The sequence below is a fragment of the Pseudorca crassidens genome, chromosome 10 (genome assembly GCF_039906515.1).
Source record: "Pseudorca crassidens isolate mPseCra1 chromosome 10, mPseCra1.hap1, whole genome shotgun sequence".
In the NCBI taxonomy this organism is placed as follows: Eukaryota; Metazoa; Chordata; class Mammalia; order Artiodactyla; family Delphinidae; genus Pseudorca; species Pseudorca crassidens.
In genome coordinates, this window is record NC_090305.1 from 26,442,976 (window position 1) to 26,460,471 (window position 17,496).

Here is a 17,496-nt window from a genome sequence, read left to right on the forward strand (position 1 = left end):
GGGAAAAGGAGAACTAGGACCAAAGGGGCATGTAGCTTCGTGCCAAGGTCTTTCAGGTAACAAAGAAAAGGGAGAGACTTGTTGGTACTTGGAAAATAGAGTATTTTATTGGTAAATAGTTTTTGCCATAGCATGCTTAATTCAAGCCCCACTCAGAGAGGAAAACTTTAGCCACAATTTTTGGCAACTCTACGATTTTAGTATCTTTTCTTCTCCCATCCAAATTCCACCATATTCCATCACAGGCAAACCCAAATCACACTGCGTAATAAGGACCATTCCAGCACTTCAGTGCCAAGTGCTGGCCTTGCCACAAGGTCCCACATTACTTGAATGTTAGTAGTCAGAGAGGCTGGGTTAAAATCAGAAGGCCGTAAAATATTATCAGCAAGAAATGATGCAAGAAATAGCAGAAGTATTCAAATTTAATTTTCTGAGCCAAAAAAAGGAATACATTATGTAAATATAAGGCTACAGAAACATATGACAGATCAAAGAGATTTAGATCCTTCATTTAGTAATAGTAACAGTAATTACAGTATAGTGTTAATAGTAATGCCACTGGTAATAATATACTCATTTGTTTAATAAGATGATAAAATGAGTTCAGTTCTTTTATGTGCCGGGCATTGTGTTAATATCATTTTATCTCACTGAAGCTTATAAAGATGCTGTGATGTTGGCACCACAGTCTGTGCACAAGGAAACCAAGATTGAGAGCAGAAGTTCTTAAACTTTAGTGCGCATGAGATCAACTGAGAAGGTTGTAAACTACTAATGATTTGCATTTTGAATCAATTCAGCATGAAAATATGTCCTAAGTATTCATATGGACTTTAAAAAAATTAACAATATATCTTGGAGATAACATATCAGTAAAAAGAAATCTACTACGTCCTACTAAATGACTGCATACTATTCCAGAGAAAAAATGTAACATGATTTATTGAACTACTATTTTACTGATGAACTTAACTTTTTTCCCCAATTTTTATAAGCATTATTACAGCAAAAATATATATATATTTTTTATACCTTATTGTACGAGTGGGAGAATTTCTCTGGGCCAATTGATTTCCAAAGTGGAATCCATAGCCCACCTATGTCTGAAATCACTCAGGATGCTTCTTAAAAACTTCGAAACATACCTTCAAGGAACATGTAATCACCAAAATATCAACACTTTTTGAGCCCTGAAGAAGACACAAAGCTTCTGAATTCATTCTCAAAGCTATAAAATTGATTCTAAAATTAGACAAAGAGAGCACAAAGAAAGAATATTAGGTGCTAATCTAATTGACATTGATGAGAAGTTTTAGAAAATCAAATGTACCTGTACTTTAGAAGAATCATATATAATGATTAAATAGAGTTTAATCCTAGGAATGCAAGTATGTTTCTACTTCAGGAAAAATTTATTAATGTAATTAATTAAGGCAACATTAGAACACTTTTCTCTCCCCAAGACTGTACCTTGAATCTCTTTATAATAATAAGGCACACTTTTCAATATATGAAGAGCCAGAGAACGGCCAAAAAAGTTTAACTTTCTCCCCTTATCAAATACAGTGCCAGTTTTCACCTACATTACTCTGTCTCTCTACCTAAGAATGGGCTCTTGAAGACCTAAAACGTCCAAGGCTGCAGAGCCCATGTAGTCATGGGGGTGAGTGATGGAAGTGTTATTTATTTGGGGGAACTAACTTTGAGTATGAAGAAAAAAAACATACTAGGACAGTGGGGCAGAGAGGATGGGTTAAGAAGTGCTGAGGAAGGAGTAAATCATTGAAACAAATTATAGGTTTATAATGGTGTCCAGTCACAAGTTTCTCAGCATATTTGGGACACTGAAGGGAAAATTTCTCCAAGTTATTTCATAGAAGCATCTAAATAAAATAAAAATAAAATCTAAGCAAATATTTCAAGCAAGATTTTTTGACAGTATTCCATTTTCTGCTTTTTTTTCTTGGTGTGAAAAATATGCAGTCTTCCTCTTGAATGGGGCACAGAGCTATCTTTATGCATTACTTAGGGGCAAAAGTTACAGCTAATGATCACAGTGTGTCAAACTTATCTTCTCCCCACCCAAAGGAAAAATGTTTACCTGGTAATAACAAGAGGATTCTGTAGGAGTAACAAGAAGATTTCCCACAAAGGCTTACCAACTTATGAAAGAGAAAGCATTTGATCGATTTCATTACCTACTCAACCAACCCCAAAATTATTAGGCTAGAAATAGAAGAAATTTTTCTTAACCTGATATAAAGTATTTATTAGAAATCCACAGGAAAGTTCAAAGATAACCATGAAAGATTAATTACTTTCTGTTAGAGTCAGGAGCAAAACAGCTCCTATGACTGTAGATGACAGACAATGCAATAGGACAAGAAAAAATATAATAAAGGGCATAACCATGAGAAAGAAGGAGGAAAACAATTACTGGTAAACATATTATTTTTCACTAGAAAAATACAAGAAATTCAAATGAAATATTGTTAAACAAAAGAGGTCAGTAAAACAGCTGAAACCACACCAATATATAATGAGCAATAGCATTCTTATATCATAATAATCATCAATTAGAAAAGGTAATAGACAAAAGATTCTAATTTTTATGGAAAAAAACCCTAGATGTAAACTTAACAAGCATATGAAAAAAAGAAAAACCCTTAAAACTTAGGTGAATAAATTATGACATACCAGTACAAGAAGACACAACATTGCAAACATTTTTCCCCCATATGAATCTATAAATTCAATTACTTTTAAAAGAACCCCATTCAGATGTTGTAGAGGGAATATAATTTCTTAGGGAGAAACTAAGCCAAATGCCCAGATATATAGATTCATTCCATACTAAAAGTTTTGTAATAGAGATCATCCCTGATTGGTTATTGTCAGGTGGATTTTAATGTTTACATTATGTGATTTAAAGGTGAGCTGAAAGGGTGTCCCAAGTTTGCAATCTTTGCAGGGTGTTTTAATTTGTACAATTTGTACAAATATTCAGTTTCCTCTTGAAAGGAGATGAGTGCACACAGATTGCATGTGCCCCTACCTTCTTCTCTTCTGTTTTAACAGAGAAAGTGTTTTACCTTCTCTCAAAGGTCAGTCTCACCTGGCGTTCCCTGCATCACATGCCGGTCTTCCCCTCCAGGTTGTTTCCTTTCCCTGTCTACAACCTTTCCCTGTTACAGGATGCTTCCCAACAGCATTTATGCATCTTTTTGCATGTCCCTATGATTAAAAAATTCCCTTGAGCCCTCATCGACTTCTTGATGCTAGTTCTTCTCTCCTCGTTCTGTCTCTGCTTCCCCAGTATTTCTGAGAATGTAAATTTGATAGCCATCAACCTATAGACAGTATTTAAAGCCAGGAAAATATTTTTTCTTTTTCCTAGTATCAGACCCATATGTCCAACTGTCAAATTGAAACCTCTACTAAGATGACTTACAGGTATCTCAAACTAAACCCCTGGAGAGCATCCTCTATTCCTCTCCTCCCTGCATGAGTCTGCCATTCCCAGCTGCCACCTTGCTCCTCCCCAGCTTTTTGGATTGAGCCCATGATGTCGTCTCCCATTACCGACTGCACAGTTCTTCTTGACACTTCAACCAATCTTGTATATTCTGTTCCTAAGTATTTCTCCCATCTGCCTGCTTTTCATCATCTCTCCTTTCACCACCTCTCAGGTGAACCACTAGGATGCCCCTTAGGTATTCTCCTCTGGCTTGTCTTTCCCTTATCAACTCCATTCTTCTCCACTGCAGCCGGAGTGATCTTTTAAAAATACAAAGTGGTTATGTAATTTCCCTGCTTAGAACTCTTTGTTGGCTTTATGTCACTCTTAGGAGAATGTTTCCAATTTGTCACGTAGCCTTCAAAGTCCTGCCTGACCCGCTCACCTGCCTGCCTTTCCACCTCCGCCTCTCACCACTGTCCTCCAGCTTCTTCAGTCTAGGTGCCCTTGCTATTTGTCAGTCTTCTGGGTGTATGGAGCTTTCCCCCACTTTGTGCTATTCATATATACTACTTTTTCTGTCTAGGGTGCTCTATCCCCATGATATTTTGCATTTTTCCTTCTTACCACTTAGCACAGTTTGTGCCTATGTAGTTATCTGTGTGATTATATTTAGATGTCTGTTTCCTCCACAAAAACTTAAGTTTCATGAGAGCCAGGCCTATGTCTCTTTGGCTCACCAAATAATGAAGTGACAGGCATAGAGCGAACATTCAAAAATATATGTTGGGTGTAAAAAACAGATGATAGCTAATACTTTTATGCCTGGTAGGGGCAGGCACTGTAATACTTTTTTTTTTTTTTTTTTTTTTTTTGTGGTGTGTGAGCCTCTCACTGTTGTGGCCTCTCCGTTGCGGAGCACAGGCTCTGGAGCGCAGGCTCAACGGCCATGGCTCACGGGCCCAGCCGCTCCACGGCACGTGGGATCCTCGCGGACTGGGGCACGAACCCGCGTCCACTGCATCAGCAGGCGGACTCTCAACCACTGCGCCACCAGGGAAGCCCCACTGTAATACTTTTATATGTGATGTTTCACCTAATCCTTACTATCATCTCCATGAAGTATTAGTTCTCTTATTTTGCACGTGGAGAACAGAAAATCAGGGAAGCTAAGCAATTTTCCCAAGGAATGGCTTATTTGGGATTCAAATTTAGGTCTCTGAATTCTAATCAGGTGAGCATTCTGCTGCACTTGGGCAAATAGTAGTAGATGGATTAGCCTACATGTTTTTCTTACACGAATTCTTTATTAGTCAGGTGTCAGTGACTGTAGCCTGGAGAGAATGGGGATATAGTTGAGATGTGAATGGGACTGTAGAACTGCTTAGACCCTGGATATGTGTGGAGGGTAGGTAGGTGGGGCATCATGGGGATTCCAGCCATTGGGGGTTATGAGCAAATGAAGGCATTGGGTTCTCGGGGATGGATGGGCACTAGAAAGAAGGGAGAAACAGACACAATGTTCCTTACTTTGAAATAGTGCCTGGGTCTTGCCATGATTATTTTGGTGCATATCAGAAGCAAATACTAAAAAGGATTCAGATCTACTTCTTCCTTCCACCAAAAACTCATCCGATCAATCTCATAAAAGTATTTACTTCTCTCTGTGGAATGGGAAGCCTTATTTTATTTATATTCATTTCTTTTACATATGCCAGTATCCAACAAAGCACTTGATAATATTTGCTAAGTGAATGAATGGGTGAATGAATAAACTTATTGGTCAGTGATAATGCTTTGCTTTATATATCATTCTTCTCTTGGGAATTTCTAGACACCCTGGATTAAAAAGAACGATTAAACCTAAGGATGGGGATTTCAGTATCTTTGCCAAGCAGTATGAAGATATTTTAGAGTATTGGGACTTATGGCAGGGGTTGTAAAGTCTGGATATTATTGTTGAAATACATGTGAATTGTGAATAAAAGTTTTAGGAACGTTCATGGTCTCTGGGATGTATTTGAACTCAAGGGGAAAGGAAGTTATTTTGGAAACCCCAAGCATTAAATAAATGTAATTTATTGGAATTTACAAAGAAATTCTTAAAGACTTTGGGAATTTTTAAAATATATAACAATGGAAATGTTGAGGACAGTGAACACCTCTACAGAAGTAATTCTTATATTTATATAGAACATAAGCACTTCATGATCTTAGGAATGGAAAATACAGACTAGTTTGCTCCGAAGTTGTGAACTTGAATACAATGTGTTAAAATGTAGAACAGAGGTTATTTACTCAATATTTATTAGTCAGGTACTATATTCTAAGTTCTCTTTTAAGCATCAATTATGCATTTATGAAATAATGCATATAATTTTTAAAACAAATAGAATACAAGCATTTTATTTTTAAGGAATTTAATAGTGTTTTGGAGAGGTTTTTCCCTCCAGCTGGAAGAAATAATTGAAAGCTTGAGAAAACAATAACCAATAACATTAAAGAAGAGTTAAGAATCTCATAGTTTTCTGGACACATTGCCCTCTCTAGTGTCAAGCAGAGAAAAAGAGGATTTGTTTTCAAAAAAGAGCTGAAGGGGAAATAAACTCATTGAATATAATGTTTGCTACATGGAGCTATATCACTTATTTCATAGATCTTCATGTTTTTTCTTCAGGATTAAATTGGGAAAATATATTTATTTACTACAAGCTGATTTCATTATTTTTCTTAAGGAAACAAATCAAAACAAAAACCCACATAAAATAAATTTGGTGCCTCATTTGGCTTTAACACTAACTGCCACATGTAAAAATTTAATAATTGGATCACCTGAGACTTATCAGTTTATGCCTTTCCAAATATGAATGTGTCATGTACGGCAAGGGATGGAGAGGAATTTAATCATGAAACTTCAGGTTAGTACAGATTCATTAATGATACATTGAGATAACAGAATTATGTGGATAAAGCCTCTGCCCTCATTATGTGGATAAAACATCTGACCTCAAATTTATCAGAATGCCTGCTCTTCACTTTTATGTCTCCTGGGGATTGCAAGGTCTAGGTTTTTGCTGTTGTTATCCTGTTGCTTGTTTTTTTGAGTCTCGAGTCACCTGAGCAATCAGAGCACCATGGACCTTGTTTCAAGTGGCAAAACCAATGACCATGGGCATGCAGATATCTCTGAGGTCCTGTTTTCACTTCCTTTGGGTAAATACCCAGATGTGGAATTTCTGGATCATATGGTGGTTCTATTTTTAACTTTTTGAGGAACCTCCATACTGTTTTCCATTGTGGCTGTACCAGTTTATATTCCCACCAACAGTGCACTAAGGTCCCATTTTCTCCAGTTTCTTGCCAACACTTGTTATCTGTGTTTTCTTTTTTCTTTTTGATAAAAGCCATACTAAGGGTTGTGAGGTGATATCTTGTAGTTCTAATTTGCATTTCCCTGATGATTAGTGATGTTGAGCACATTTTCATATACCTGTGGTACATTTGTTATGTTTTCTTTGGGGAAATGTCTATTCAGTTCCTTTGCCCATTTTTTAAATTGAGTGGTTGCCGAGACAGGGAAGATGGGGAAACGAAGAGGTACTAGTCAAAGGGTGCAATGTTCAGTTATGCATGATGAATAAATCATAGAGAGATATTGTACAGCAAAGTGCCTATAGCAAACAATACGATATTCTGTACTTAAAATTTGCTAAGAGGGTAGATATTATGTTAAGTGTTCTTATCCAAAAGTAATAACAAATAAGTAAATAGGTTGATTAATTAAAAGGGTGGGAAGAAATTTTTGGAAAGAATAGATAGGTTTATGGCCTAGATTGTAGTGATGTTACATGGGTGTATACTTATTTCTAAACTCATTAAGTTGTATACATGAAATATGTACAGCTTTTTGCATGTCAATTATATATCAATTTTTTAAATATTAAAGTTGTATTAAAAAAAGGCAATACCAAGTTGGCCACGCTGAATTCTTTGAAGCCTAATGGAGAGAACTGCAGCATAACAGCATCTCAAGACTAAAAACAAAACAAAACCAAGAAAGCTGGAATAAAAGAAGGCACAAATTCTTTTCTATTTCTATAAAAATGGCAGCACCTTCTGGTATGTTCCTTTCAGAATTTGGGCTTTAGAGGATTGATCTGATACAGTTGGTAATTTTACTTAAAGACCTTCCTATTAAATAGATTCAAAATATTTTTGAAGAACAGATGGTATAGATTAGAGGAAAAGATAAACACTGTATGTTAAACATTTTATTGATCAATTAAAATATCATAATTTAACATGTTGATTCTACTGTGGGAATTATGCACGTTTGTCTGTGATGGAGAAAGAAACAGAGAGAGTGTGTGTGGGGAGGGGATGGGAATTTGTTGTCCGAAGTTTAAATTGGACTCTTCTCGTGAGGTGAGAGTGAAGAGAGCAGCCTCCCCCTACCCCCACCCCAAAGACACACACACCAGGCAGGCAGATGGCTTTTCTTCAAGGTGTAAGGAAGCTGGCTTTCAGGCCTGAATCATGTGCCTCTGGGTACTTTGAAAACTGCCTCTTCTGCCTATATTTAAGACCAGTTTGAAAAAAATGATAGAGTAGAATAAAGAAACCACCTGTGTGGATTTGATGAAAAAGGCAGGCTGTAAAGTTAGCAGCTCTTTGAAAAGAATATAGTTATAGAAAGACTGCATCATCTTCTAGCACTTCTTTGTTCTGATTTTTCTATAAGACAATGAATTCTTTATAAATGAATACCAACATCTCTGTAAATTAGTCTACTTGACTTTCATTTTCAATCATGTTAACCTTTCATTCCTGTGAACTCTTTATGTATGACAATTTCCATTCTATTATAAAAGTAATATTTTTGGATGAACCATCCTCATATATCGTGATAGATGGAATATTTGGATAAATCGTTAGAGTCACCAAAAGCTAAATGACTACAAAGGAGAGAAAATACTACCAATGACTGTGTACATATGTATATCTAAATATTTAAAATAGTTACTTTAGAGCTAAAAATAGTCTTCTCTTTTTAAAAAGGAAGATTGGGTCACTTAATAGTGATTGAAATGGCATTAAAACTTATTTTTCCACTGGTTCACATATTTATGGGAAAGTATTGGAGCTAAGACTGAATGTAGAAACAAGCTTATTAATTATGGAAGATACAGGAAAATAATAAGCCTACAAATAGTCCTTGTATGTCCTGCTCTGCCCTTGCATGCCATCATTCTCCCCTAGAAGTCAGAGACATGTCCAAAGTTGGTGTAGGCTGTGTTCCTGACAATAGCAGGGTTGTCGTGGAAACTGTCTTCACCACCTAAGTTATGGGCCTGATACAGTGAATATAACACAAGCAGTGGGTCTGCCTGCCCTAAATTGTGCTTATTCGCGAGACCCCATCATTATTCCCAGGATCTGTGCCCTTTGCCCTTGATCTCTTTTCTACAGGATTTAAATGAATGTCAGACCCTTGGAATGCTACACAATAGTGACCTTGATCCCCTGACTTTGCTGGGGGAATAAAATGAGTTTAAATCTAGTTTTGAAATTATATGGCATGCTTTGTAGCTATAGTAGATCATTCCTGATACAAAGAAGCCCTCGCCTTCTGTCAGAGACATCTGCCTTTTGATGTGGCTCAGGATTTCTGGTCTTAAGTGTAGCTATGCATTTATAGAAGACTAATGCCTCTTTGTTTTTATTTTTGTAGTTGCATTTGATACGTGGGGAAAGTCAGGTGATTTTTCCTGAGTGTTAACTTTCCAGATATTATTTATAAAGCTTTATCCTTCTCATTGTCAAAATACAACCATTTCAGGGGAGAAGAAAACCCCCAAACACCGCATGGGAAAAAACACTAAAATAAAGATGGTGGGATGTTTAGTGTTTGATGGATGAACAAGTAGAAAGAGGGTGTAATTCTGGACCAAGAGTCACCACCCCATGGCTGGTCCTGAGCTCCTTTGAGGGGGAAAGAAGTCTTTAATTACATCTGGTACTCATTAATTCTTTTTGGAGTCTCTTTACGGATATGTTCCCCCATCAGCCTCCCATCGAGCAACAGAAATTCCAGATAGTTCCTCCCATATGCCAGTGCTCATTCTCTTCAGTAGGATAGATTGGTCACTGACATAGTAGGATGCAGGAGCCTTGGCCAAGTCAAGACAAGGTGAAAAGCACTGGGCCACAGTTAAATTAGATGTGTTCTATCATTCAAGTTTCTAAGTGGGTTGTGTGCATAACTGCTTCTGAATGATTTTTCTGAAACGTCTTGAGTAACTTCATGGAAATCATGCTACTCCTAGACAACGTGACATATTGGTCCTAACTTTCCACACCTGGAACAGAGAGAAATCCTCTAGAAGCTGTCATTATAGCTGAGGGTTGGTCCATTTGGACCTGATCTGCTCTAGATACTAAGTCAGGGGGAAGTGTTTTGCCTGCATCACTTGCAATGCTAGCTGTCATCTCTGTTACCGTAATACAAGGAGAATTCTTTTACAAAATTCTTTAGTGGTAATAGGTTTATTTCATTTTCACAGAATTTTTTTATAATAGGCACTTGGACAGAACTTCTGTTTTGAAGTCGATGAAAATGAAGATGAGGTCAATCTCCATGTAATGAAAAAGTATATTATCATTTCAAGGGTATTGCATTGTATTTATTTGTCTGTCTTCACCTGATGATGGGAGACATGTCTAACTCATCTTTTTTTTTTTAACATCTTAATTGGAGTATAATTGCTTTACAGTGTTGTGTTACTTTCTGCTATATAACAAAGTGAATCAGCTATATGCATACGTATATCCCCATATCCCCTCCCTCTCGCGTTTCCCTCCCACCCTCCCTATCCCACCCCTCTAGGTGGTCACAAAGTACCGAGCTGATCTCCCTGTGCTATGCGGCTGCTTCCCACTAGCTATCTATTTTCCATTTGGTATTGTATATATGTCAATGCTACTGTCTCACTTCGTCCCAGCTTACCCTTCCCGCTCACCGTGTCCTCATGTCCATTCTATATGTCTGTGTCTTTATTCCTGTCCTGCCCTTAGGTTGATCAGAATCTTTTTTTTTTTTTTAGATTTCATATATATATATATGTTAGCATACAGTATTTGTTTTTCTCTTTCTGGCTTACTTCACTCTGTATGACAGACCCTAGGTCCATCCACTTTACTACAACTATTTCAATTTCGTTTCTTTTTATGGCTGAGTAATATTCCATTGTATATATGTGCCACATCTTCTTTATCCATTCATCTGTTGATGGACACTTAGGTTGCTTCCATGTCCTGGCTATTGTAAATAGTGTTGCAATGAATGTTGTGGTACATGACTCTTTTTGAATTATGGTTTTCTCACGGTATATGCCCAGTCGTGGGATTTCTGGGTCATATGGTAGTTCTATTTTTAGTTTTACAAGGAGCCCCTGTACTGTTCTCCATAGTGGCTGTATCAATTTACGTTCCTACCAACAGTGCAAGAGGGTTCCCTTTTCTTCACAACTCTCCAGCATTTCTTGTTTGTAGATTTTTTGATGATGGCCATTCTGACTGGTGTGAGGTGATACCTCATTGTCGTTTTGATTTGCATTTCTCTAATGATTAGTGATGTTGAGCATCTTTTCATCAGTTTGTTGGCAATCTGTATATCTTCTTTGGAGAAATGTCTATATAGGTGTTCTGCCCATTTTTGGATAGGGTTGTTTGTTTTTTTGATTTTGAGCTGCATGAGCTGCTTGTATATTTTGAAGATTAATCCTTTGTCAGTTGCTTTGTTTGTGAATATTTTTTCCCATTCTGAAGATTGTCTTTTCCTCTTGTTTATGGTTTCCATTGCTGTGCAAAAAGCTTTTAAGTTTCGTTTGGTCCCATTTTTTAATTTTTGTTTTTATTTCCATTTCTCTAGGAGATGGGTCAAAAGGATGTTGCTGTGATTTATGTCATAGAATGTTCTGCCTATGTTTTCCTCTAAGAGTTTTAGAGTTTCTGGCCTTACATGTAGGTCTTTAATCCATTTTGAGTTTATGTTTGTGTATGGTTTTAGGAAGTGTTCTAATTTAATTCTTTTACATGCAGCTGCTCAGTTTTCCCAGAAAAACTTATTGAAGAGGCTGTCTTTTCTCCATTGTATACTCTTGCCTGCTTTATCAAAGATAAGGTGACCATATGTGCATGGGTTTATCTCTGGGCTTTCTATCCTGTATCATACTGTCTTGATTACTGTAGCTTTGTAGTATAGTCTGAAGTCAGGGAGCCTGATTCCTCCAGCTCCGTTTTTCTTTCTCATGATGCTTTGGCTATTCGGGGTCTTTGGTCTTTCCATACAAATTGTGAAATTTTTTGTTCTAGTTCTGTGAAAAATGCCATTGGTAGGGATTGCATTGAATCTGTGGATTACTTTGGGTAGTAGAGTCATTTTCACAATGTTGATTCTTCCAATCCAAGAACATGGTATATCTCTCCATCTTTAATTTCATATCATCTTTAATTTCTTTCATCAGTGTCTTACAGTTTTCTGCATACAGGTCTTTTGTCTCCTTAGATAGGTTTATTCCTAGGTATTTTATTCTTTTTGTTGCAATGGTAAAAGGGAGTGTTTCCCTAATTTCTCTTTAAGATTTTTCATCCTTAGTTTATAGGAATGCAAGAGATTTCTGTGCATTAATTTTGTATCCTGCTACTTTACCAAATTCATTGATTAGCTCTAGTAGTTTTCTGGTACCATCTTTAGGATTCTCTATGTATAGTATCATGTCATTTGCAAACAGTGACAGCTTTACTTCTCTTCTGATTTGGATTCCTTCTATTTCTTTTTCGTCTCTGATTGCTGTGGCTAAAACTTCCAAAACTACCTTGAATAATAGTGGTTAGAGTGGGCAACCTTGTCTTCCTGATCTTAGTGGAAATAGTTTCAGTTTTTCACCATTGAGGACAATGTTGGCTGTGGGTTTGTCATATATGGCCTTTATTATGTTGAGGTCAGTTCCCTCTATGCCTACTTTCTGGAAAGTTTTTTTTTTAGCACAAATGGGTGTTGAATTTTGTCGAAAGATTTTTCTGCATCTATTGAAATGATCATATGGTTTTTCTTCTTCAGTTTGTTAATATGGTGTATCACATTGATTGATTTGAATATACTGAAGAATCCTTGCATTCCTGGAATAAACCCCACTTGATCATGGTGTATGATCCTTTTAATGTGCTAGTATTTTGTTGAGGATTTTTGCATCTATGTTCGTCAGTGCTTTTGACCTGTACTTTTCTTTTTTTGTGACATCTTTGTCTGGTTTTGGTATCAGGGTGTTGGTGGCCTCGTAGAATGAGTTTGGGAGTGTTCCTCCCTCTGCTATATTTTGGAAGGTTTTGAGAAGGATAGGTGTTAGATCTTCTCTAAATGTTTGATAGAATTCGCTTGTGAAGCCATCTGGTCCTGGGCTTTTGTTTGTTGGAAGATTTTTAATCAGAGTCTCAATTTCAGTGCTTGTGATTGCTCTGTTTTTATTTTCTGTTTCTTCCTGGTTCAGTCTTGGAAGGTTGTGCATTTCTAAGAATTTGTCCATTTCTTCCAGGTTGTCCATTTTATTGGCATAGAGTTGCTTGTGGTAATCTCTCATGATCCTTTGTATTTCTGCAGTGTCAGTTGTTACTTCTCCTTTTTCATTTCTGATTCTGTTGATTTGAGTCTTCTCCCTTTTTTTCTTGATGAGTCTGGCTAATGGTTTATCACTTTTGTCTATCTTCTCAGAGAACCAGCTTTTAGTTTTATTGATCTTTGCTATCATTTCCTTCATTTCTTTTTCATTTATTTCTGATCTGATCTTTATGATTTCTTTCCTTCTGCTAACTTTGGGGTTTTTTTTGTTCTTCTTTCTCTAATTGCTTTAAGTGTAAGGTTATGTTGTTTATTTGAGATGTTTCTTGTTTCCTGAGGTAGGACTGTATTGCTATAAACTTCTCTGTTATAACTGCTTTTGCTGCATCCCATAGGTTTTGGGCCATCATGTTTTCATTGTTTATTTTTTCTAGGTATTTTTTGACTTCCTGTTTGATTTCTTCAGTGATCTCTTGGTTATTTAGTAGAGTATTGTTTAACCTCCATGGGTTTGTATGATTTACAGTTTTTTTTCCTGTAATTGATATTTAGTCTCATAGCATTGTGGTTGGAAAAGATACTTGGTATGATTTCAATTTTCTTAAATTACCAAGGCTTGACTTGTGACCCAAGATATGATCTATCCTGGAGAATGTTCCATGAGCACTTGAGAAAAATGTGTATTCTGTTGTTTTTGGATGGAGTGTCCTATGTATATTAAGTCCATCTTGTTTAATGTATCATTTAAAGCTTGTGTTTCCTTATTTATTTTCATTTTGGATGATCTGTCCATTGGTGAAAGTGGGGTGTTAAAAGTCCCCTACTATGAATGTGTTACTGTCGATTTCCCCTTTTATGGCTGTTAGCATTTGCCTTATGTATTGAGGTGCTCTTATTTTGGGTGCATAAATATTTACAATTGTTCTATCTTCTTCTTGGATTGATCCCTTGATCATTATGTAGTGTCCTTCTTTGTCTCTTGTAATAGTCTTTGTTTTAAAGTCTGTTTTGTCTGATATGAGAATTGCTACTCCAGCTTTCTTTTGGTTTCCATTTGCATGGAATATCTTTTTCCTTCCTCTCACTTTCAGTCTGTATGTGTCCCTAGGTCTGAAGTGGGTCTCTTGTAGACAGCATATATATGGGTCTTATTTTTGTATACATTCAGCCAGTCTATGTCTTTTGGTGGGAGCATTTAATCCATTTACATGTAAGGTAATTATTGAAATGTATGTTCTTATTACCATTTTCTTAATTGTTTTGGGTTTTTTTTTGTAGGTCTTTTCCTTCTCTTGTGTTTCCTGCCTAGAGAAGTTTCTTTAGCGTTTGTTGTAAAGCTGGGTTGGTGGTGCTGAATTCTGTTAACTTTTGCTTATCTGTAAAGGTTTTAATTTCTCCATTGAATCTGAATGAGATCCTTGCTGGGTAGAGAAATCTTGGTTGTAGGTTTTTCCCTTCCATCACTTCAAGTATGTCCTGCCAATCCCTTCTGGCTTGCAGAGTTTCTGCTGAAAGATCAGGTGTTAACCTTATGGGGATTCACTTATATATTATTTGTTGCTTTTCCCTTGTTGCTTTTAATATTTTTTCTTCATATTTAAATTTTGATAGTTTGATAAATATGTGTCTTGGCGTGTTTCTCTTTGGGTTTATCCTGTATGGGACTCTCTGTGCTTCCTGGACTTGATCGACTATTTCCTTTCCCATGTTAGGGAAGCTTTTCAACTATAATCTCTTCAAATATTTTCTCAGACCCTTTTTTTTCTCTCCTCTGCGACCCCTATAATTCGAATGTTGGTGTGTTTAATGTTGTCCCAGGGGTCTCTGAGACTGTCCTCAATTCTTTTCATTCTTTTTTCTTTATTCTGCTCCCTGGCAGTTATTCCACCATTTTATCTTCCAGCTCACTTATCCATCCTTCTGCCTCAGTTATTCTGTTATGGCTTCCTTCTAGAGTATTTTTAATTTCAGTAACTGTGTTGTTCATCACTGTTTGTTTGCTCTTTGGTTCTTCTAGATCCTTGTTAAACGTTTCTTGTATTTTCCCCATTCTGTTTCCGAGATTTTGGATCATCTATACTATCATTACCCTGCATTGTTTTTCTGGTAGGTTGCCTATTTTGTCTTCATTTATTTGGTCGTGTAGGTTTTTACCTTGCTCCTTCGTATGTAACATATTTTTTTGTTGTTTCTTTTTTTTTTTTTTTTTTTTTTTGATGGGTGGTGCTGTATTCCTGTTTTACTGGTTGTTTGGCTTGAGACATCCAGCACTGGAGTTTGCAGGCAGTTGTATAGAGCTGGGTCTTGGTGCTGAGATGAAGACCTCTGGGAGGCCTCACTCTGATTGATATTCCCTGGGGTCTGAGGTTCTCTGTTAGTCCAGCGGTTTGGACTCAGAGCTCCTTCCACAGGAGCTTGGGCCTGACCTCCTGCCTGGGAACCAAGATCCCGCAAGCTTCATGGCGCAGTAGAAAAAATAAATGAAAGAAAGAAAAACATCTACGAAGGGGGAATGTGCTAAAGACCAAAGGGAAAACTTTAAATTCCATGTAATAGACATATTTTAACTGAGAAGTATATTCAAAAGAGACCTAATATCATGCTTTTGTGTGTGTGTTGTGTGTAAGTATTTTGTGAATGAGAGAAAACCTTTATTGAAGAAATTCAGTTATTTTGTATAATCAGGTTCAACAGCCAAACACTGGTAGAATGGACCATAGGTTGGCAGAGATAAAGGCTATTTGTATAGAACTCTTGTATTGAAAAGTGTTTGCTTGAAATAATTTCTATCTTGCTTTTGAAGTCATGTTAAAGCCATGAATCTATAAAATATATGTTAAACCTAGAACATTCTCTAGATATTTCACTCTTGTTTGAATGTGTGGAAAGGAGCAAACATGAAATTGAAAGTGAAATGCAAATTTATTTTCATCTGGTTAGCCTGATAATTGATTTTGTATCAGTCACTAATAAACTTGAATTTTAAGGGGTGTCGGGAACTAAACTCAACAGATCCGGGCAATGTTTATTTAACGGCTTTATCTTTGATGTCACAGTAAGCACTAGGGATTTTGAAAAAGGGATGTTCTCTTCTCCTAAGGAAGTAACAGTTGGAGAGAAAGACATAATGACACTGAGGACCAGCCCAGTGACAGTTCCCTCCTTACAAGCAATAATCATGTATGTAATTACAATAATGTGTTTTAGTGCTATGTTGTAAGAAGAGAGATTTTCACAGGGGAGTGGTGGATCCAGTGTGAGACCATGAATGGCTTACCAGCAGAGCTAAAACTTGGGTTGCTTCTGATGAATGAGTGGGTGATGCAGATGCTGTTTGGCCCATGCCCACACCATGAGAACCTGTGTTCTACTATTTAACTGAGACACAAGGGGAGGGAGGGAATACGTGCAGGAGAATTTAGGGACCAGGTCCGGAGGTGTCACACTTCGATTCTGCCTACATTTTATTGACTACACCTCAGTCACATGGCTCATTTAATTGTAGAGGAGGCTAGAAAAGGTAGTCTAACTATGAACCAGGAGGAAGAGGGAAATGATTGGTTCACAACCCTCTACTCTCTGCCATAGGAAGGTGTGGTGGTCTTATCCTTTGAGCAGTAGGCAGGAACCAGAAAAGACAACTCCTGAGAAGTTAATTTGGGTGAGCAGGTCCTTAAGAACAACAGGTGCATTGTTTTCTGGAATGAGAAGTGAGATTATGTTAAAAAATTCCTTAAATATGAAACAGAAACAGACTCACAGCCATAGAGAATAGACTTGTGGTTGCCAAGGGAGAGGGGGTGGGAGAAGGAAGGACTGAGAGTATGGGATTAGCAAACTATTATATATAGAGTGGATAACCAACAAGGACCTACTGTATAGCACAGGGAACTATATTCATTATCTTCTAATAACCTATAATGGAAAAGAATATGAAAAAGAATATATATATATGTATAACTGAATTACTTTACTGTACACCAGAAACTAACACAACATTGTAAATCAACTATACTTCAACAAAATAAATTTTTTTTAAAATTCCTTAAAAATCTTTGCATGTGTCAGTGATTATGATACTTAAGATGTAAGCAGAAATGTTTATTTGATATCTTTAATTTGGGTTGAATTACTACCAAGCCTCAGAAAGTAACACTTAATACTTTGGCACACATGAAATATTTACTGTTTTAAAGGTGAATTTTTACTCACGTATTACTCTATTGTTACTTTCAAACAAAAATCAATGTTTCTTTCTCCTGAAGTTGTATGGAAACTGCTTTTATGGAAGGGGAAATGAAGAATAAGTTTTAAGTTGTCCCGTGAGCTCTGTAAGCTTGCCAAGCTAATGGACAACAGTACTAATAATGAAAATTTCCAGTGTTTATTGAGCATGTACCAGACACTGGGCTTTTCGCGG

The 17,496-nt window shown here is 36.7% G+C and overlaps 1 protein-coding gene across 1 annotated transcript in view; it reads left to right on the top strand.

The window, feature by feature from the left end:
• Positions 1 to 17,496, top strand: part of PKHD1 (PKHD1 ciliary IPT domain containing fibrocystin/polyductin) — a 425,823-nt gene that overhangs the window by 256,290 nt on the left and 152,037 nt on the right. The gene's annotated exons all lie outside the window — the stretch shown is intronic.